The sequence below is a fragment of the Nicotiana tabacum genome, chromosome 6 (assembly GCF_000715075.1).
Source record: "Nicotiana tabacum cultivar K326 chromosome 6, ASM71507v2, whole genome shotgun sequence".
NCBI classification, from domain to species: domain Eukaryota; kingdom Viridiplantae; phylum Streptophyta; class Magnoliopsida; order Solanales; family Solanaceae; genus Nicotiana; species Nicotiana tabacum.
In genome coordinates, this window is record NC_134085.1 from 195,842,857 (window position 1) to 195,865,850 (window position 22,994).

The following is a 22,994-nucleotide window of genomic DNA, read 5'->3' on the forward strand; positions in this document are numbered from 1 at the left end:
TTTTTTAAGTTCCTTTCAAAATTATAACTATACTGATCTCCCACGCATAGCTGATTATGATAATATTTTAGAGAGGAGAGTGAAAATCATGGAAACAAATTGACACAGCCAGTAAGATTCAATACATAACAAGTTTATTCAACTTCACAGTTTTAAATATACAACGGCAGATAACAAAAGAGAAGTGGAAGAAACAAAGAGTTAAAGAGAGGGAAACAAATTGTATTTTGTTAGCAGAAATGCAAACAATAACATACGTGACATCACATGGCTAGGAAGGACATCAAGCACAGTTGCAGCAGAGCATGTCCAAACAGCACTCACAAGTCTCGTAGCAACAGAAGCAGCAACACATTGCAAACAAACTGCACCCGAAAAATGATGATAAAAATTATAAGCTGCTCCATTTAAAATGGCGGAACCAATAAAGGGGTCAAATGTTACTTGGGCTGAAATGGGTTGGCTCAATATGGCCTAAATAATGGGTTATAGCCCAACCCGCCCAATTTAACCCATTATTTTTACAATGTAATATCCTTTTGTTTTTTTCTCGTAAGACAACCAATGTCATGACAAATCTTTACTTTTTTTGTATTTGTTCTCTTTTATTTTGAATTTTCTTTTTGTAATACACCATCAACAGCTCTTTCTGTGACTAAGATCACAACTAATTCGATTTCTTAGATCTGGTAGTATTGACCTTGTTAATTATGTAATTGATAAAAAATAAATGAAAATTTTAGAGAATCATTTAATTTGCTAGGTAAATTTTTGTGAATAATACTAATTCAATCACGTCGAATTAATATTTTGATTTCTCAAAACGAAAATTTTCAAAAATAATAATTATATGAGATCCATTCTTTCACCTTTAAGATTAAACTAATTCCTATTTTATTTTTAAATATTCTAAAGAGTAGATTGATCCACAAATGTGATTTATAAAAAGAACAAATGTTTTGACCATATAAAATAATTCTATTTCATCATGAGATTATAAATTAAAATTCACCTTCCTAGACAAGGAATTACTCCTATTTTTATTTGATTGAGCATCATCGGAGGTTACATATGTCCAGCTTCTAGAGAGAATTTTGGGCATTAATGGGTCAGAATGGGCTATAAAATATAATGGGAGAAATTCAAAAATAGCCAGATTTACAACTGGTCGTTCAAAAATAGTCCAGTTTTAAAAGTAATCGAAATTTAGCCATTTTTCATGTAAAGATAAATCTGAGCGAAAACACTATTCAAAACCCGAAAAATATGTCAGTATATTATATTGGAGTTCCAGCATAAGTATGCTTGAACTCCAGCAGATTATACTGGAGTTCCAGCATAAGTACAATAGAACTCCAGCATAATATACTGGAGTTCCAGCAAGTATAATTGTCCAGTATAATATACTGGAGTTTGGAGCACCGGTGCTCCAGTCTCCAGTATATTATACTGGAGTCAGCAAAGTATATCGGTCCAGCATAATATGCTGGAGTTCATACACAGGTGCATCGAACTCCAGTATATTATGCTGGATCGGTCTTTGTTGCAGTAAAATAGTGGCTATTTTTCATTGACTTCGTAAACACTGACTATTTTTGAATGACCAGTCCGAAAACTGGCTATACCGTGCTATTTTTACTAATTTGGGCTAGTGGTTTTTCATGGGTTACTTTGGGCTAGCCAAATCAGCCCATCAACAAAATTGCTCTAGCCCAAACCCATTAACACTTAGGCGGGTTGGGCAGGTTACATGGTTTTGGGGTTGTTTTTGCCGCCCCTAATTTACGGGAGAAATTCAAAAATAGCTAGATTTACAAGTGGTCATTCAAAAATAGCCACAATTTCAAAAGTAATCGAAATTTAGCCACTTTTTATATAAAGATAAATTTGAAAAAAAACTATTCAAAATCCAGAAAATACTCCAACATAATATACTAAAATTATACTGGAGTTCCAGTTTTATTATACTGGAGTTTCAGTATAATATACTGGAGTTTCAGTATAATATACTGGAGTTTCAGTATAATATACTGGACTTCCAGCATAATATACCGGTCCAGCATAATATGCTGGAAGTTCATACACAGGTGCTCCAATCTCCTGTATATTATGCTAGAACTTTCCGCGTGCTGGAGCCAGCATAATATGCTGGAAGTTTATACACGGGTGCACCGATCTCCGGTATATTATACTGGAACTTTCTGTGTTGCAGCAAAATAGTGACTATTTTTCAATGACTTTGCAAACGCTAGCTATTTTTCAATGACTAGTCCGAAAACTAGCTATCCCATACTATTTTACCTAATTTACACTGGGTTTATTGTTGTTGTTGTTGTTGTTATTCTTTCAAAAATAATTACCATCAACGGACTTTAATATCAATACTCGTATGATCAGTCTTTCCCTTTTCTAGTTGATAAATCAATGTTTAGACAAGATAATTTTAAGAGCTAATTATAATAGACAAAGGTGACGTGCTGTTTGATGGTGTAAAAATTTCAACTCTTATTTTTATAGATAATTGATAACCTAGCCAAAGTAAGAAAGAGAAGCAACAAAAGTAAAAGCACAGTCCACTGCCACCAATAATCTTTATACTAGTATTTGATTTCTAAATCCTGAAAAGGAAAAAAAAAAAGATGTGGCAAAAGTTAAAAGAAGTACGAACCAAGCATAAATGCATCCTTTTTCCTCGCGTCTGCGTTGCACATGTTCAACATAACTCATCTCCTGATACATGGGTGCATCCATTTTTGTTCTAAGCTTATTGCACCTAAAGGCTTTTCAGAGAAGTAATTTATATAATACTGAGAGAGCTTTTGGTATACCTTGAGTTGAGTGAACCACTTTAATTCCTTGTATGGTTTATATTTATAATACAGCAAACTTTGCATAAGACAACTCAAAAAGTCCGTATAGCTAAAGACACATGATTTGTCACATTTTTTAATACTATATATATCCTTATCAAATATCTGGCAGTAGTTAGAAAATGGGATTGAGTCGTTTTCATTTTACTGACCTACCAGGTATCTTTGATAGTATATGCTGGGAGAAGTTATACTTCATAATATAATATAATTGCAGTTTGAACAACATAAAGATATCTGCAAGGATAAAACTACTTGTCTTCTCATAATTGGCCAATAATATCGATCACTTTCTCACTTCCCAGTAGACATTGTTGGAGTTTCAACTTATTATGTACTATAAATCCCTCATTAATCACAAGTAAGGCTTAATTTATGTACTAGAGGCCGAGTTGCGGGTTCCAGAGGCCAATAACTTTGGTGCAAACTCTGTATTTTTATTAAAAAAAATTATGTAATATGTACAAATTATTAATTCAGAACTCAATAACTTAAAAGTGCCAGAATTTGAAACACATAAGTTTTAAGGTTTGAATCATGTGAAAAGTAATTTTTGAGAAATGATATTGTATAGCCAATTATTTTGTCCAAATAGTATCAATATTTATCCTCTAGGGAAATCAGACTCAGTAGAGATATGATGTTACTATTCAATGCAACTAAATTTTTTTGGATAAGCTTATGATTGTAAAGATTGGTATTAAGTCCCTGTCGTAGGGTAGACAAACGTGTGACATTACTTATTTCCACAAAACCTAGAAAGATCAATGGGAGTTATATCAAATGAAGGGTACGGGTGTTAATGGTTCGGTTCGGCAGGTTATTTTATAAAATTTGTATCATACTATTTTTTCGGTTATTTTATTATGTATAATCAAAACTAGACTTTTCGAAACTGTCCCAATACATGTCGGTTTCACTTCGGTATCGGTATAGTTCGGTAAATTTTCGGTATTTTTAAAATGTCATATAAAATTTACTAGTAAAAATAGAATGCAATAACGTACGTTCTATTATAGGACTTAGCGAATTCTCTAGACATTTTTACTGTTTAAAGGATAATGAATTAAAAAACATGAAAGATGGCCAGAGTATAGATACACAACTATTCGACACCAACGTAAGAGAAACCAAGTAAAAGCAAAGAAAGTATAAATCACATGAGTGGAAAGATATTAACCAAGTTGGGACTCAAGAATAAAGTCTATATTAAATATTTAAAAAGATAAATCTAAATTATATAAAAGGAATCATATTCAAACATTGTAGTTTGCTACTCAAAATCGTTAGAATACTTTGTGTCTTGCTAATAAAGATACTTGAAATAGCTTAGTTTAAGTATAAGTAGCAGAATAGGTTTTAGGAATTAGTATTTTGAATTTAATTACTTATTGGCTTGTAACAATTTTTATAATTCCAAGACCCAATGAAAAATTTAATACTTTATTAGTTTTAAACTTACTATATGAATATATTTTTCACATGTAAAATTTATTCGGTACGGTTCGGTATTTTTTCGGTTTATTTTTATAAAATAAAAAACCTACCATAATTATCGGTACAATTATAGATTTATATAAAAACCTACGGTTTCTTTAAAAAAAATCTAAAAATCGGTTCGGTGCGGTACGGTTTGGTCGGTTTAGTCGATTTTCTAATATCCATTGACACCCTAACGAAGGGATTAGGTAGCACAAAAGCTACACAATTTTCACGTAAAATCATGTTAAAATAACAAGTATCCGAAGCCTTTTTAATCATTTTTTGGACAAAAAACACTTTTGTACTACTTTAAAAAAAAGTTACATAAATGAGTAAAACACAGTATTATACTGCGAATTACGTTAACGGAAATTTTGCCGTTAAAGTAATTCGCAGTATAGTACTGCGTTTTACTTAGATTTTTTTTTTTGTAAATCGCAGTACTATACTGCGTTTTACTAAGATGATGGGCACAACTATATTTTATTGAAGCTGTTTGCAGTATTATACTGCGTTTTAAGTAAAACGCAGTATAATACTGCGAACAGCTTCAATAAAATATAGCCCTTCTTCTTCCTTGGACCACTGAACCGAAGGACCTCAAAACCTTCGATTCTGCTGGTCCCCCCCACCCCGCGTCACACTTCAAAAAAAAAAAAAAAAAAATTTCGGCCCCACCCGTCACCTAAAGAGCAAGGAGTGTAGGTCCCACATACAAGACAAGCTTTGAATTCCTTCTTTCGGGTGCAAAAATTCGATTTCAATCAAATTCAAAAAACTTAAATCGAGGTATTTCAATTTTGTTTATGTCGAAACTCGTATAGTACATGCATATTTGTATTGTTTAATGTGTTTCCAAGTTAATTTGTGTTATATTTGTGTTTAAATTTGTATCTTATTTATACCCGGATTGATTTATTAGCTTTGATACAAAAAATTGTTAAAATTTGATAAATTATTTGTATTGTTAAAAAATTAATATTATTTATTTTGTTTGTTGTTCATATTTGTATTTTATGTTAGTTGTTTTTATATGTAATAGTGACCTTTTAGCGTAGTAAAATAAATAGCCTTTTAGCGTAGTAAAATATAGAGCCTTTTACTGTAGTAAAATATAGAGCCTGATAGTGTTGTAAAATATAGAGCCTTTTAGCGTAGAGTCTATGTAGTTTAAGTATGCAGTAACTGCAAACTCTATCCAATTATACTTTACAAAATTAATTATTTAATTATAACAATAAACTTACAAAAGTAACAAATTCCTATATGTTGTAAAATTAACTCAAATATCGAGTTTGGAACCCATACATAATTATTTAGTCCAATTGTAAACATAATTAATTATTTAATTTATTAAGCTAGCACACACAATTCTAAAAATGTTAAAATTGACACGCATAATAATTAAGGATAACTCGGTGCTACCGAGCCTCAAAAATCGAGCCTGGAACCCATACATAATTATTCAGTCCAATTGTAAACATAAATAATTATTTAATTTATTAAGCTAGCACACCCAATTGTAAAAATATTAAAATTGACACGAATAATAATTAAGGATAACTCGGTGCTACCGGGCCTCAAAAAATGAGCCTGGAACCCATACATAATTATTCAGTCCAATTGTAAACATAATTAATTATTTAATTTATTAAGATAACAGACACTATTCTAAAAATGTTGAAATTAACACGCATAATAATTAAGGATAACTCGGTGCTACCGGGCCTTAAATATCGAGCATGAAACCCGTACATAATTATTCAGTCCAATTTTAAATATAATTAATTATTTAATTTATTAAGCTAACACACACAATTAATTTTGTTTAAATTATAGTAGACGAGATGGACTTTCCTCCGCCTGCGCATCCCGGACCTGCCGAGGATCAGCTACTAGTGTTGCAGGGTGACCATAGGTCCTCATTTGTATGGGAGGGACAGCTATCGATGCAGCCTCTCCGCCCTAGGAGACCTGACGATTTATGGGAGTTCATCGGGGAACATCCTTTCCATGCCCGCGTAGTCGCGCGCCTACAGGCTACGGGCTTCTATACGATTTTTGAGCTTGGACGGATGCAGCTTGATTGGTCTCTCATCACGGCCTTGGTAGAGCGGTGGCGACCAGAGACGCACACTTTTCACTTGCCCACTAGAGAGGCCACCATCACACTGGAGGATGTTCAGGTTTTGTACGGGCTGCGCGTAGATGGACGGGCCGTAGCACTGCCCCAGTACATTGGATCCATGACGCGTACACAATTTTTGGATATGATGATGCATTTTACTGGTTATAGACCTCAAGGTGACGCTGGGGGCAGTCGCGTTGCTTTGTCAGTCATCAGAGATCATATGGCGTTTTTGCACCCAGACATTACCGGCGAGACGGAGGATCTCCATATTGAGAGGTACATGCGGTTGGCGCTGCTCCTGCTTTTCGGGTGTGTCTTGTTCCCGAACACTTCGGGGAGTAAAGTGAGTATGCGCTTTCTCCACCATCTTCAGGAGTTGGATGGTTTACCCCAGTACAGTTGGGGTGCTGCTATTCTCGCATACCTGTATAGGAGCATGTGCCGGGCGAGCATGGGCCCAGCGGTGGACATATGTGGTTTTCTGCCCCTCCTACAGGTGACAACATTTTCGAATACTCTATTCATTTCTCCGAATTCTATATGGTCGAAATGACTCATAAATTTTACATCAACCTTTTATCTTAGGTTTGGGCCTGGCAACGGATCATACCGTTGCAGCCACCTCTACCAGCACTTGCACCTGGTGAGGCTTATTCGTTTCTCCCTCTATCTTCTAGGTGGATTCTCAGGCGTGGGAACTACCGAGGGACCGATGCTCATCATAATCTCCCCCTTATCAGGGATATGCTAGATATGCTGGTGGACGGACAGGTAGATATGTACCTACACTTACTTGTTTAAATTGAGTTGTGTTGCGCATACTCACTTTTATGTTATTATTTGGCAGTTCATCTGGACGCCATACAGTGACGAGTTGGTAGCTCAGCTGCCCTTTTATTGCTCAGTCGATTGAATGCTTTGGAGCACCTCCGTTCCGATGATCTTCTTTGATATTGTTGAGTATCATGCCATAGAGCGTGTGCTTCGCCAGTTTCACCGTCCCCAGCCTATACCGAGGGATCCTGGATGGGTGGCTATACACTATCAGCAGGATGACCGTGCCAGGCTGGACGATATATATATGGGATGGCTAGAGCAGCAGGTCCTTATTTGGGAGGAGCACCGAGCTGACCGTATTCCGCCAGCACCTACATTTTCCCAGGAGGCCACTATTCATATGTATGCATCATGGTACCGCCGTCACACCCGACTGATTATCGGGAACCCCATTCATGTACTTGGCGAGCGCTACAGACCATACGTCGGGAGACACGAGGCACTGGTATGTTTTTTGGCTTATTAATATCGTATAATTGTGATATTGCGTTATTTAATTAATATTTTAAATATTTCACAGGCTATTAGGCATCATCACCTCTACCAGTTGGGACAGGAGATGCAGCAGCATACTGACATCCCTGCAGTCGTTGACTATGTCCGGCGGGTGGCACAGTTGGCTTGTCGGACCCTGTTTCAGGCGAGAGATGCCGTGAGGTTGGACCACGAGGCTCAGTATGCGGCGCTAGAGGACTACCATCGGGGTAGGGGTGTCCCACGAGGCAGGGGTAGGGCACGAGGGAGGGGTGCCCCATGAGGTAGGGGTGCTCCACGGGGTCGCGGGGGACGGCGAGGAGGTGGTCCCCAGCAAGGGGCGTTGAGGCACCTGTCGACCCACCTGTTGAGGGACATGATGAGGACTTTGGAGTTGTGGCGCTTGGAGATGATCAGTCGGGTTATATACCCCGGCAAGATGAGCCTTCCAGCAGCATGCCTTCGTACAACCTTCAGCTATCTCTGCCAGCAGCGCAGGTCACCCCGCATGAGCCACTACATGCTTTGATAAGGACACCACTGATGCGTATATTCAGGAGGCCGACGAGACCACGGTGGGAAAATATTTTTTGACTTAACACGTACAATACAAATATACTTTGTCACATACTAAGTTTAGTACTTGTTTTGTAGGTTGCTGACGGCCCAACGGCCTATTCTTCCGATCCTGCCAGTTGTGGTGTCGATGCTGCTGCACATCCTCACATAAAGAGGCGGCTTGATGATGATGATCCAGATAGTGTACCCGGGCGACAGGGGATGCGACTCAGGCCAGCAACAGCACTAAAGCACACAGGCTGCGGGACTCACTAATTTACTTAGGTTTTTAGTTTGTGTAAATAGTGCATTATGTATATAATGATAACAATTATCGTTTAACAACATTTATATTTTAATTGCATTTGAACAACAGTTTCACTTAAACAGTACACAAGAAACACAAACATTGCAGAACGTAGTACTATACTAGAACTAAAACCATCACTGCACAAAGGATAGCTGTACACAGAAAAACAAACAATAGAACTAAAACCATCACTGCACAAAGGATAAGTAAAACCAGCTTTTTCATATGGTTTTCGTCTTTTTCAGAACGACAAGACAACTCCATAAAACGTAGTACTATACTACGCTTTATGTGTTAAATTTTTCTGCAATAAACCAGCTTTTTTCACATGGTTTTCATTTTTGCAGAACGACAAGACAACTCCATAAAACGTAGTACTATACTACGCTTTATGTGTTAAATTTTTCTGCGATAAACCTGCTTTTTCACATGGTTTTCATCTTTTTTCAGAACGACAAGACAACTCCATAAAACGTAGTACTATACTACGCTTTATGTATTTTGTCTCGCCTATAAATAACGACATCATTATAGTTATTTTGTGTGCTCAAAAATTAGTAAAAGCAAATATTTCATTAAAAGTAAGGTTTTTTTTACTAAACGCAAATATTTTATCAAATGGCTCAACCTCTTCGTGCACCAAAGTGCAACTGTGGAAAAGAAGCTCGATGCAAAATTGTTGGAACGATGGTGAAGTTGGACGCCGCTACTGGTGCTGTATGAACCAGTTATACAAGGTTTCCGGCGAACCTATTTGTGATTTTCAGGAATGGGTTGATGAACCATGTTATCAGGAATGCTACAAAGAACAACTGTAGTTTCTTTATAATATGTGTTTATGCCAACGGGAAACACAAAGAGAAAGCGATAGAAATGAGGGCGAAACTGAAGGAGGTGGCAGAAGAAAAATGGAAAGCATAATGGAATTGTGAAGCACAAAAGGAACGAAAAGAAAAATATAAACGGGAACTTGCGGAGGTGAAGGCGAAACTGAAAGAGGTAGAAGAAGAAAAAGAACGAATCGAAGAACGATTTAAGTGGTTGGAGCGGAGAATAAATGGCAACCGGGACTAAACATTTGCTTGTATGTGTTTAGTGTATTTTTCATATTTCATGTATTTTTATTATGTTGGCCTGTTATGTTTGTGTTTGTATTGTAGTAATGCTTTATTTTAATTGATGTGCAAGTTAAGTTTACGTGCTTGTGTTGCGCATATGAAACTATCAAACCACGCTTTACATATTACATTTCCTACAATTAAACAGCTTTTTCTTCACTCATTTCAAATTGTGGAACATAATTTTATTTGATATATATTGCAATATACACAAGTAAAAACATGTATTACAAAAAACAATACCAAAATAAAAGACTATGGGTATCCTTGATAGTTGGGTACATTCGACGAACTTGCACCAGGAGCCGGATTACCACCGCCACACACACCACCTGAAGGACATTTATGACGGTCGTGTCCTGTTTGCGAGCATATGCCACATTTACGCGCATAAATGGTGTCACCAACATCTATTTGGTTCCGTATACGCGTTTTCTTTTGCACTTGCAGCTTGCACAAATAGTCCTTGTTACATACCATCTTAAAAGGTTCCAGCGGCCAATAATGCTCAGCACTTCATGGCTGCAACTTCCCACTATACGTGTCTATGTATGCAGCAACACTGTATTGCCTATCAATATAGTTTGTTGCCCCATATCCAACTTGTTGAAAGCACTTCAACGCATGTGCGCACGGCATGTGGTAGATGGTCCATTTCCCACATGAACATAACCTTCTATTTTCATTCACCATCTGTAGATTATTCCCACGGTGTCCGCGGATAGCGGTCTTAACTTCAAAAATACCCCGTTCATGATCGTACTGAAGAAATGAATGCCACTGTGCTCGCCTCCTGGACCTTTCAAATCTTCTCATGGGTATTGGCATAAATTGAACACCCATGTCCATCAATGTTGATGCAGCTACATGCCTTTCAACAACCTCTCTGCACTCTGTTTGAATGTCATGCGGACCATGGCAGTGACAGGCAGTCCACGGGCAGACTTCAACAAGACGTTGAATGACTCCGACACGTTTGTAGTGAGGGCTCCCCATCGTCTGCCGCCATCAGCATGCAATGTCCACATGTGAAGCTCATGCCCCATCAACCAAGTATAGGCTCGTGGTTCTAACTGCCGGATCGCTTCCATGCGCCTCGTGAATTTGCACTGCTGGTGCTCAGTTGCAGCCAGCCACATTAAGTCATGCAATGCCTTGTCAGGATATTTCTTCTGGAAATTGGCCTTCAGGTGACGCACACAGTAACGGTGGTATGCATATGGTTCCTGCCATTCAGGCAAGTGACGTACAGAACTTAAAATACCACCATGCCGATCAGATATTAGACAAATACCTGAACGCTGTTTGACAACGTGCTGCTTCAAGTGGTTCAAAAAAAGCGTCCATGCCTCTTTACTTTCGTTGGCACATATGACAAAAGCTAGTGTAAATATTTGCCCGTTGGCATCTACTGCAACTGCAATCAAAAGCTTAATATCATACTTTCCATAGACATAAGTGCCGTCTATGGAAATAACAAGACGACAATGCACAAAACCATCAATTGCTTGTTTAAATGACCAGAACACATAGTTGAAAATATATTCGGGTCTGTCCGGACTCCACTCACCTCCATTCAACAATAGTCCCGGGGTTAAAGTGTTACAGTGCGGCCATGTACCTGGGCAGATTTGAAAAAGACTTATCCTAGTCGCCATAAATAAGTTCAAAGGCACGTTTGCGACCGAGATATGCCTTTCTTTTGGTTATAGTACAACCATACTCCTGGTGGACGACTGTAATACACTCTTTAATCTTGAACCTAATGGACACTTCCAAATATGGAATCAAGACAAGAGAAATCAAGTCCACATCCAAGTTGAAGTGATTCTCATTGTATGTGTCCATTTCACATCTGTGCTCGCTAATAAATTTACCCACTTTCCACAAACCTGATTTCTTCTTGGTGGCACGCAACATCCAGTGACAACCCATAAAGTCTCTACGGCATACAACCTTGTATTTCTCCCTAGTTGATTCACTTACCGTCATCTCACGGCACTCTCTTATACTGTAGATTTTTACAGCCCTAATTAGGCGAGCTTTATCGGGGAAATACATGCCCTTTGTTAGAACAGCTGGTCTAGACTCATCCCACATCGCTGACCGAAATTCATCATCATCCCTTGTGAGGGCATCCACGTTCGGCATGCTTGGCAAATTATCAAGGTAGGGAATATTCTGCTCATGAAATGGCACGTGGGACTCGTACACTCTTGGTCTAGCTGGAGGTGGAGGAACATGCTCCCTCGTCAACTCAGGTTCAACATTCACTTCCTCCTCCTCATCACCCTCATCATGGAAGGGTGTGTCATCCCCAGACTCATCCGCATTGTTGTCATAATCACTATCATCTTCCTGACTCTGTGCATCTGCCAAATCACGAGTAAATACGTCGTCTATGGGCAATTGTGTGAGGTCAGGAGCTTCAAGAAGCTCGTTTTCACTGCACATAAAGAACAAAATGATAAGTTACCCAACTAGATAAATACTTTAGATATAGCTATATCACTTTACTTACAAGTCGTACTGTCTTGACGTTTCATGATGGATATTTTCTTGTTGGTGATGACTCCCAGATGGACCACCATGGTCCAATACTCCAGAACTACGCATATTCCAACTAGGTGTGTCGCACCTCCTTTTTCCACGCCCGCGAGGGTGCGTAGGGAGTTTTCTCCAATTGAAGGACAGTCGAAACGGGATTTATTTAATTATTTCAGAGTCGCCACCGGGGAATTTTAAGGCGTCCCAAGTCACCGGTTTTAATCCCTGAATCGAGGAGAATATGACTCTGTTTATTATTCTGCGAACCAGAAATCCTGAGTAAGGAATTCTGTTAATCCGGAAGAAAGTGTTAGGCATTTTCGAATTCCGTGGTTCTAGCATGGTCGCTCAACTGTTTTTATTATTGGCTTAATTATCTTGATTTTTACTAAATATGTTCTTATTGCATGATTTCTACTACCGCTTTTACTTATTGTTTACAATTATATAAACGAATTATGCGTATGTATATTCGTATTATATACCTTTCATAATTACGGGGATCATGTCACGCATACGTATACACAATATAATTGATCATATTATATCCTTTATTACAAATTCATATGTTCGTGATTTAAAATAGAATTAAGAATGTTACCACCCTTATATTTAAACAGTGAACTGCACATCCCGGGTTATATGAAATTATTTTTACATCCTCGAAGAAATCCCTTATATTAAATATTCGCTCGAAATTGCGCGTACGCATAATTCGAATTGCTTTTATCGGTATAATCAGGTTACGCGAACGTATCCCTAATTACACCAAATATTCTTAATGGTATTATGAATTTTTCACAAATTGTTTGTTATATCTACACATTTTATATGAAAATCCTAAGAAATTCATATTTAAGGGATGTCTTTGAATTCTTTTAAAAGAAATTCACAATTTATTAAATGTTGCCCGTCGATTATAATTTTCGGATATAAATTATATTCAGCCCAACTATTCAAATTCAAAGAAAAGAATAAAAATATGATTTTTAGCAAATACAACATATATATATATGCCAAAGAATGAATTGTATATGAAACTAACAAAATGATTTATGAAGGGAAGAAGTACTTTTGAACAATTTTTCATTATTTATTTAGTGCAAATTCTATTTCTAATTGCCATTGATATAAAGTGTTGCAATTTGTATATCTCATCTTATTCTCATATACTTGCTTTTAATCTAATAGGCCTAATTATTTTGTTAATTCTGCTTATGGTTGAACGTAAGATATATATAATCAAACCGATTGGATTCTCAATTTATGTGAACCATTGTTACTAACTTTCACATTATAACATTCTTAGGCCATTTGTTATTTTAAGAAAAAGAACAAATCTACCTAATTGACTTAATAAAGTGATATTGCATACAACATTATTCGCCATATTTTGACGTTTGCAAACATAGCGGAGGATACTAATGCAACTTCCGACTATTGATGTTAACCATAATCACTATTACACCATATATGAATAAAATGCAACCAATCATCATCTAGCCTTAAACAACAACTAATTAACTGACAAAATAAACTAATAGCATATTTTCCTTGATATTTCCATATTATGCTATACCTAGCTAACAATACCATAAAGTGTAAATAAAAGCTAACTTTCTGCCATGCTTCCTATTTACACAACTCAAAGATAACTAAACTAATAAAATTTTGACATGGATAACATTATTACAAAGTTTTATATGAATTTCAAAACAAGACAATTAACTTGTAGCCATCGAATCGAATTCACTACTGGTTAACCAACATGAAACCAAAGCTGAAATTTTTAACCAAAGAACTCAAATGAATAAAAGACAGTATTACAATTCAAACTCTATTTATTTGTCATGTTGAATCTCTTTCCAACATAAAATTTAAAAGACATGTACCTGAAATGAAGGTAGAAGGAGTAAATTTCAGCAGTAGCAGCAGTAACAAAATACTGGCAGAATATCAATAACACAGCAAGTCTGAACAAGACCCGTTAATCCAGATGAACAATGACAGAAACTTGAGGGAAAGATTTCAGATTCAAACTGAATAATATCCACAAAAACAAACAACGGACAGATTCTAGAAGAATAACATTTTTTCAGATTTCAGTTTCTTCCTGTTTCGGATTCCTATTTCTGATTTTTTCTGTTTCTGTTTTCTTCTCTTCTTCAGAAAATCATTTCTGGTTTTTCTGCTTGATTCTCTTTCTTTTTATCTCACTCTAGGTGTATTTTTTCTTAAAATCTCTCTCAAAATCTGATCTAAATCTCCTTAAATCCTTCTGAAAAAACTGATTTTCTCTCTTTCCTTTCTGTCTGAAAAAAAAACCTCCTCTTCAGTTTTAAAATCTGATCCTTAAAACTTATCCCTTTCTCTTGAAAAACTAACTCTCTCCTAAGGTTTGTCCAGCTCCCTGTATTTATACAGGGCTGCCCCTTTCTTTTTTAAAGTGTTGCCTGGACCCTTTCCTTCTTTAAAAATCAGAAAGTTCCATTAAAACTGCTTTTTAATACTTTAAATGATCTTATCCTGATTTTAAGCAGCCCCATTACCCTTTGTTTCCCATTATCACCTTAAATAATAGCCAATAACTTTCCACTTTCAGCCCATTATGATATCATATTACCCTTACTATTCTGTCCCAGAAATACCCTCAGAAATCCTACTGTGATTACTATTATTACTGCTGTCAAACTTAAAATCTAACAATACAGATTTTTTTTAAAAATCTGTTCAAACCTGATTATTAATCTGATTTAAGACAGCTACAACCAATCCTAAAGTTTTGGACTGAATCCTAACTAAGAATGTAACCTTCTAACACAATTACATATAATCAACATTTGTGAAATCACACTGAATTCAACATAACAATTTAAACAGAACTTCAACATTGAGTTAGGATCAAACAGATACAGGAGCATTGTCAATATACTGACAATGCCCTGAAACTTAATGCTCAGAAATAAACACACATACAACATCCATTTGATGGATTTTATTGAACTATAAACAAAGATGACTTAATTAACGAGTATTAATCAAACTGATTATCAAATAAGAAACAACTGATTACAAAAAAATAATCCATCCGAAATAGGTTGCTTCAGTCAACATTTTCAGAAACAAGATTCACAATACAACTAATCGACGAACTTAATCGAGTCGATTACACACATTGTACATAATCACAATCAACAGAAACAATTCACATTTAGAATCAAGTAGACGGGTAGGAGACAGTATAACAGAATTGACTTGAAAATTATGAAAAATTAAACAGACTAATGAAACAAACATAGAATATACGTAGAATACACATAAGAAACAGAAAAATTACCTCTGAACCTTCAAATTCAACCGGACTTAAACTCAACTTGGATTTGGACTTTGTTTGAAAAATACTTCGACTAAGGTCGATTAAACCTCAATCTTTATTTAATTTTGGCAGAATCCAAAAGTCTGGTATTTCTAGGGTTCCTGAAGGTTCGATTTGGGACTTAACCATTTCTGGTCAGATTCGAGGGGAACCAAATACGACACAAGGGTGAGGGAAGCCTAGGGGTCATTTGGTGTCAGTTTAGAACAAATCTGGGTAAGTCCTTGTTTGGTTCGAACCTTCAAAAGAAGATTCGAAGAGTTCTGAGGGGATTCGAACCAAACAAACAACAGATCCATACCTAGGGTGGTTAGGGGAAGCTATGGTGTCGATTTGGGGCTGTTAGGTTTAGATCTGAGTTTGGCTCGAATCTTCAAATGAAGATTCGAGAACCTTCAGGAAGATTCGAGCCAAGAGGCTAACATATTCGGATAGAGGGTGTTCAGGGGGTTCTGGGGTGTTAAGGTGGTGACCGGCGGCGTTGATGCCGCCGGGTTTCAGGCGATGGGGAATAGGGGCGGCTAGGGTTAGGGGTCTGTTTGGGAAGACGATGAACAGGAGAGGAGGGGGGGTGTTTAGTTAGGGGGGCCGGGGTAAGGATTATGGGTTTATATAGGGGAGTGGTGGATTGATATTGACCGTCCGATCAATCAAAATGAAAGGCCATGATCTACTCACTTAACTAAACGACGTCGTTTGGCTTAAGTTTGGGGGGACGGGTTGAACCGGGTGTTGGATCGGGTAAGGATTGTGGGTTAGGGTGATGAGATCTCATCCGTTGGTTGGATTTAATCATGATAAACTACGACCAAACGCTGTCGTTTTGACTCTTTTGGACTGGACCGGACCTGGGCTGTTTGGATTGGGCTGTGGGGGGTAACTTGATTTGGGCCTGGATTTTAATCCAGGTCCGAATTTCCTTTTACAACTTATATATATTTTCTAATTTCATTTTTAATTATAAAAAAATCCTAGTAAAAATTATAAAACAATTTTTAACCTTACACAAAATATTAATTACTTTATAACAATTATTTAACACATAGTCAAAACATTAATCACCCAGAATAGACACATATTTTTGTGATTTTATTTTTTTGAATCAATTATTAAATGCATAATTAAATCCTATATGCATGCAACATGTATTTTATTTTATTTTTCATTTTATTATGGCAACGTAAACATTTACGGATATAAGACAAATATTTAACAAACACCACGCAAATTCAAAAATTGCACAGTAAAAGAAATTTATTTTATTTTTTGATTTATTTTGGAGTAGTTTTTCGTGAGGCAAAAATCACGTGCTCACAGCTGCCCCTCTTTGTGCGGAAACTCGAAGAGTTTTCGTGCAAAGATAAAGTGAGCGGATACGAGCGATTTTTTGCCCGTTCAAATACTCCGTGGGAAGCATTTTTTGAAAGATTTGACCGAACCTCTGCTTCAAAGGTTTCCTACATATCCTTGGCTATAAAGGAATCAGGTCAATGTAGTTCGGGAAGTTTTTGGTAGCTGGGACTACCGTGGGACTGTGATGTTACTGCTGCTTCGTGCTGTTTTTACTGCTTGCTGACCTCCTTATTACACCTTACTTCCAAGGTAATACAAAAAACTAAACTAGACTATGGTAGATGAATTATAAAATCTTATCTAGATCATGCACTTGCGTTTCTTGTTGTCTTGATATCTCGGTGACTCTTGGGCATTTGGCTTATTCCATATTCCTTTTTCATTATGTCCCGTATTTTCTTTATCTGTTTGGGATTCTTGTTGTTTCCTGCTGGGGACTTTGTTGGACTCCTCTGCTTTATTGACTCTAAATGTGCTCATTTCTCATATGAGCGGGTTTTTGATTCCAACACTTCAATTGTATTCCCTTGTTTTCCAGGTGGGTGCCTGACTGCTTCTTTTCTTTCTTCATCCTCATTCTCCAGGTGGACGCCTGACTTCTTCAATTCTTATCCTCATTCTCCAGGTGGATGCCTGACTTCTTTTAATTTTTATCCTCATTCTCCAGGTGGACGCCTGATTTCTTCAACTCTTTGTCCTCATTCTCCAGGTGGACGCCTGACTTCTTTTAATTCTTCATCCTCGTTCTCCAGGTGGACGCCTGACTTCTTCTTTTCTCGTCCTCATTCTCCAGGTGGACGCCTGATTTCTTCTTTTTTCATCCTCATTCTCCAGGTGGACGCCTGACTTCTTTAATTCTTATCCTCATTCTCCAGGTGGACGCCTGACTTCTTCAATTCTCATCCTCATTCTCCAGGTGGACGCCTGACTTCTTTTTAACTTCTTCATCCTCATTCTCCAGGTGGACGCCTGACTTCTTCTTTTCTCATCCTCATTCTCCAGGTGGACGCCTGATTTCTTCTTTAATTCTTATCCTCATTCTCCAGGTGGACGCCTGACTTTCTTAATTCTCATCCTCATTCTCCAGGTGGATGCCTGATTTCTTCAATTCTCATCCTCATTCTCCAGGTGGACGCCTGACTTCTTTAATTCTTATCCTCATTCTCCAGGTGGACGCCTGATTTCTTCAATTCCTCATCCTCATTCTCCAGGTGGACGCCTGATTTCTTCTTTAATTCTTATCCTCATTCTCCAGGTGGACGCCTGACTTTCTTAATTCTCATCCTCATTCTCCAGGTGGATGCCTGATTTCTTCAATTCTCATCCTCATTCTCCAGGTGGACGCCTGACTTCTTTAATTCTTATCCTCATTCTCCGGGTGGACGCCTGATTTCTTCAATTCCTCATCCTCATTCTCCAGGTGGACGCTTGACTTCTTCTTTTCTCATCCTCATTCTCCAGGTGGATGCCTGACTTCTTTAATTCTTTCATTGGGTTTTTCCTGACACAAATGTTGTTTTTGCCCCTGTTTTTAAATCAAAGAAAACTTCGTTAGTTTAAAGCAGAGTGGTTAACTGGGGTATTCTTGCCGATGGTGAGGCTTCTCTTCGTCTCTTTTTTATTGCCTTGGAATGATTGAAAAAGACTGTTTTGTCCTTGTAATTGATCCTTGATTATAGGATTCCCCTCTGTATGTTTTCCTTCAAACCCTTTTAACCGTAATCATATGTCTTTCCTGAAATTGTTGATCCACTTTTGATTTCACTTTTCTTCCTCCCATATCTTATTATTTTTATCTCCCGCCTTTCATGGCCTTATTTTGTATCATGTAACCTTGAGTCTTGGTAGTATACCTTTACATTCCTTCTTATTTGTTTGGAATAAAACTTATCTCAAACCTTTAGAAAAGTAAGATTATTAGTGACGAAACACACTGATTTCGACAATTATAGAATGAAAAGAAAAATCCAAATTTGGATGATTGTTGGAAAAGGAATAAACTTATTTGATTGGAGTCACTGGTGCCAATGATCAGGGTATGCATTTTGGATTAATCAACCCAGTCTTTTAATCAATCTCCTTTCAATTGTCTCATTTTTGTTTTCCCCAAAATTTTCGTAATCCAACTTCATTTTTCATTTTACAGGCATGTTGGACTTGCAATATCTCAAAGAGTTTTCACCGATAAACCTTCCTCATTTGTTCATTTCTTACTTTTTTTTCGCCTTATGGTGCCTGCGAAGGTTTTCACCAACAAGACTCTCTCATTTTACTTTCTCTCAACTTCCGTCGCCTTATGGTGCCCGTTTGGGTTTTCACCTATAAGACTCTCTCATTTTTACTTTTTTTTCTTGTTTGTACCAGAGTGTTATGAACCATCTTCATTTGCTTGTCTCAGCATTTTTCTAAGATTGATCGAAAGGTCTTTTCGGTATGTGGTTAGAAATGGAAAGGTATCAAAAACTAAACAGTTTTGGTTATGGGTTTAAAATTACAACTCTTGGAATCTTTTTCTTATTTCCAATACAACTCGTGCCCCAGTTTTCTTGATTGGGGTCTCTTGATGTTTCTTTTTGTGCACATTATGTATATTGGGCACCCTATGACCGAGCTGTGAGGCTCCTACGTATCCTTTTTTGAGGAATCAGGTCAAACGTAGTTCACTAGATAATAGTGATGATTTATTTTATTATATCTACATATTTCATATTTGATTTTCATTTGATTCCAAGAGAGGGCAGGAAAGAAACAAATATGGCTCAAAAGGGAAAGCAAAGGGTATAGTGTTTGGATAGCAGAATAAATTGCCTTTGTCATTCCAATCTTCGAAATAATGCTAAATACAAACATTCAAAAGTTATGCATAATATCTTTTTACCGCGTCAGAATTGATCGCCATATCTATGCATTTGCCTTCAATATCTGTTAAGCATAGTGCACCATTCGATAATACTCTGGTCACAATGAATGGTCCTTGCCAATTCGGGGCAAATTTGCCTTTTGCCTCAACCTGATGTGGAAGAATACGTTTCAGCACATGTTGGCCCACTTCGAACTTCCGTGGACGCACTTTTTTGTTGTATGCTCTTGCTATTCTTCTTTGATATAATTGACCATGACATACTGCGGTCAATCGTTTTTCATCAATCAAGTTTAACTGTTCTAGACGGGTTTTGACCCATTCATCATCATCAATCTTTGCTTCGGCGATGATCCGAAGGGAAGGAATCTCAACTTCTGCAGGAATTACTGCTTCAGTGCCATACACCAACAAATAAGGAGTTGCTCCTACTGAAGTGCGAACAGTAGTGCGGTATCCCAATAATGCAAATGGTAATTTTTCATGCCATTGTCTTGAACCTTCTACCATTTTCCGAAGTATCTTCTTTATGTTTTTGTTGGCTGCCTCGACTGCTCCATTCGCCTTGGGCCGATATGGGGTAGAGTTGCGATGTGTAATCTTAAACTGTTGACATACTTCCTTCATTAAGTTGCTGTTAAGATTAGCCCCGTTATCTGTGATGATCACCTTTGGGATTCCGAATCGACATATGATATTTGAGTGGACAAAATCGACCATAGCTTTCTTGGTCACCGATTTGAATGTCTTGGCCTCAACCCATTTGGTAAAATAATCAATGGCTACCAGAATGAACCTGTGCCCATTGGATGCTGCCGGCTCAATTGGTCCAATCACATCCATGCCCCAGGCAACGAAGGGCCATGGTGCCGACATTGTGTGCAACTCGGATGGTGGAGAATGAATCAAATCTCCGTGTATCTGGCATTGATGACACTTGCGCACAAAACTGATACAATCTCGCTCCATGATAAGCCAATAGTAACCAGCTCGGAGGATTTTCTTTGCCAACACATATCCGCTCATGTGGGGTCCGCAAACTCCCGAATGTACTTCAGACATGACAGCTGTAGCTTGTCTGGCATCTATGCATCTTAATAATCCAAGATCTGGTGTTCTTTTATACAAAACTCCTCCGCTTAAGAAGAATCCATTTGCCAATCGCCTAATGGTCCTCTTTTGATCTCCTATGGCTTGTGCGGGATATATCCCCATCCTGATATACTCCTTGATGTCGTGGAACCATGGTTCACCATCTAATTCTTCTTCAACCATATTGCAATAAGCGTGCTGATCGTGGACTCGAATATGTAGGGGATCCACATAAGCTTTGTCTGGATGGTGCAACATTGATGCCAAAGTAGCCAATGCATCGGCAACCTCATTATGAATCCTTGGAATATGCCGGAATTCCACTGATTGAAACCGCTGACAAAGATCATGTAGACATTGTCGGTATGGTATGAGCTTCAAGTCTCGGGTTTCCCATTCTCCTTGAATTTGATGTACCAAAAGATCCGAATCTCCCATGACTAAGATTTCTCGGATACCCATGTCTGCGCTAGCCTTAACCCCAAAATGCAAGCTTCATATTCAGCCATATTATTGGTGCAATAAAATCGCAATTGAGCCGTAACAGGAAAGTGATGCCCTGTTTCAGAAATGATTACAGCTCCTATCCCGACTCCTTTCATGTTAGCGGCTCCATCAAAGAAAAGTTTCCAGCCAGGTTTTTCAATTCGCTCCACCTCGTCGATATGCATTATTTCTTCATCAGGAAAATAGGTTTTCAACGGCTCGTATTCCTCATCGACTGGGTTTTCGGCTAAATGATCGGCCAGTGCTTGGGCTTTCATTGTAGTCCGAGTCACATAGATGATGTCAAACTCTGTGAGCAAAATTTGCCACTTTGCAAGTCTTCCCGTTGGCATAGGCTTTTGAAAAATATATTTCAATGGATCCAAACGCGAAATGAGGTAAGTAGTATAGGACGACAAATAGTGTTTCAACTTCTGAGCCACCCATGTTAGGGCGCAACATGTCTTTTCCAGATGAGTATACTTGACCTCATAAGCTGTGAACTTTTTGCTAAGGTAGTAGATGGCCTGTTCTTTTCTGCCGGTGAGGTCATGTTGCCCCAATACATAACCAAATGAATTTTCCAAGACCGTCAAGTAAAGAATCAAAGGTCTTCCTGACTCTGGCGGGACCAACACGGGTGGGTTCGACAAGTATCCTTTTATCTTATCAAACGCCTCTTGACATTCATTGGTCCATTCGACCGCATCATCCTTTTTCAACAATTTGAAAATTGGCTCACAAGTTGTTGTGAGCTGAGTAATATACCTGCTGATGTAATTTAACCTTCCCAACAAACTCATTACTTCAGTTTTATTCCTTGGAAGTGGCAATTCTTGGATGGCTTTGATTTTTGAGGGGTCTAGCTCGATGCCTCTTCGACTGACTATGAATCCTAGCAACTTTCCAGATGGAACTCCAAATGCGCACTTGGCAGGGTTAAGCTTGAGGTTGTACCTGCGAAGTCTTAAGAAGAATTTCCTCAAATCCCCAACGTGGTTGGCCTGATGCTTTGATTTTATGATCACATCGTCCACGTATACCTCAATCTCCTTGTGTATCATATCATGAAACACTGTGGTCATCGCTCTCATGTAGGTTGCCGCGGCGTTCTTCAAACCGAATGGCATTACCCGATAGCAATAAGTTCCCCATGGTGTGATGAATGCCGTCTTTTCTGCATCTTCTTCATCCATTAGAATTTGACAATACCCGACATAACAATCCACGAAAGATCCTATATCATGCTTGGCACAATTGTCGATCAAAATATGGATATTGGGTAATGGGAAATTATCTTTTGGACTTGCTTTGTTGAGATTGCGGTAGTCGACGCATACTCTAATTTTGCCGTCTTTCTTTGGTGCAGGAACGATATTAGCCAACCAAACAGGATATCGAGTGACTCGAATGACCTTTGCTTCCAATTGTTTGGTGATTTCTTCCTTAATTCTCACATTCATGTCAGGCTTGAATTTTCTCAGCCTCTGCTTGACAGGA

The 22,994-nt window shown here is 37.9% G+C and overlaps 1 long non-coding RNA gene across 1 annotated transcript; it reads right to left on the reverse strand.

Moving 5' to 3' along the window:
• Window positions 1-112: 112 nt before the first annotated feature.
• Window positions 113-2,846, reverse strand: LOC107815071 (uncharacterized). The gene is made up of 2 exons (XR_001654692.2): window positions 2,669-2,846; window positions 113-365 (listed from the first exon to the last, which is right to left on the reverse strand). It is a non-coding gene; the product is annotated as an uncharacterized LOC107815071 (long non-coding RNA).
• Window positions 2,847-22,994: the final 20,148 nt, after the last annotated feature.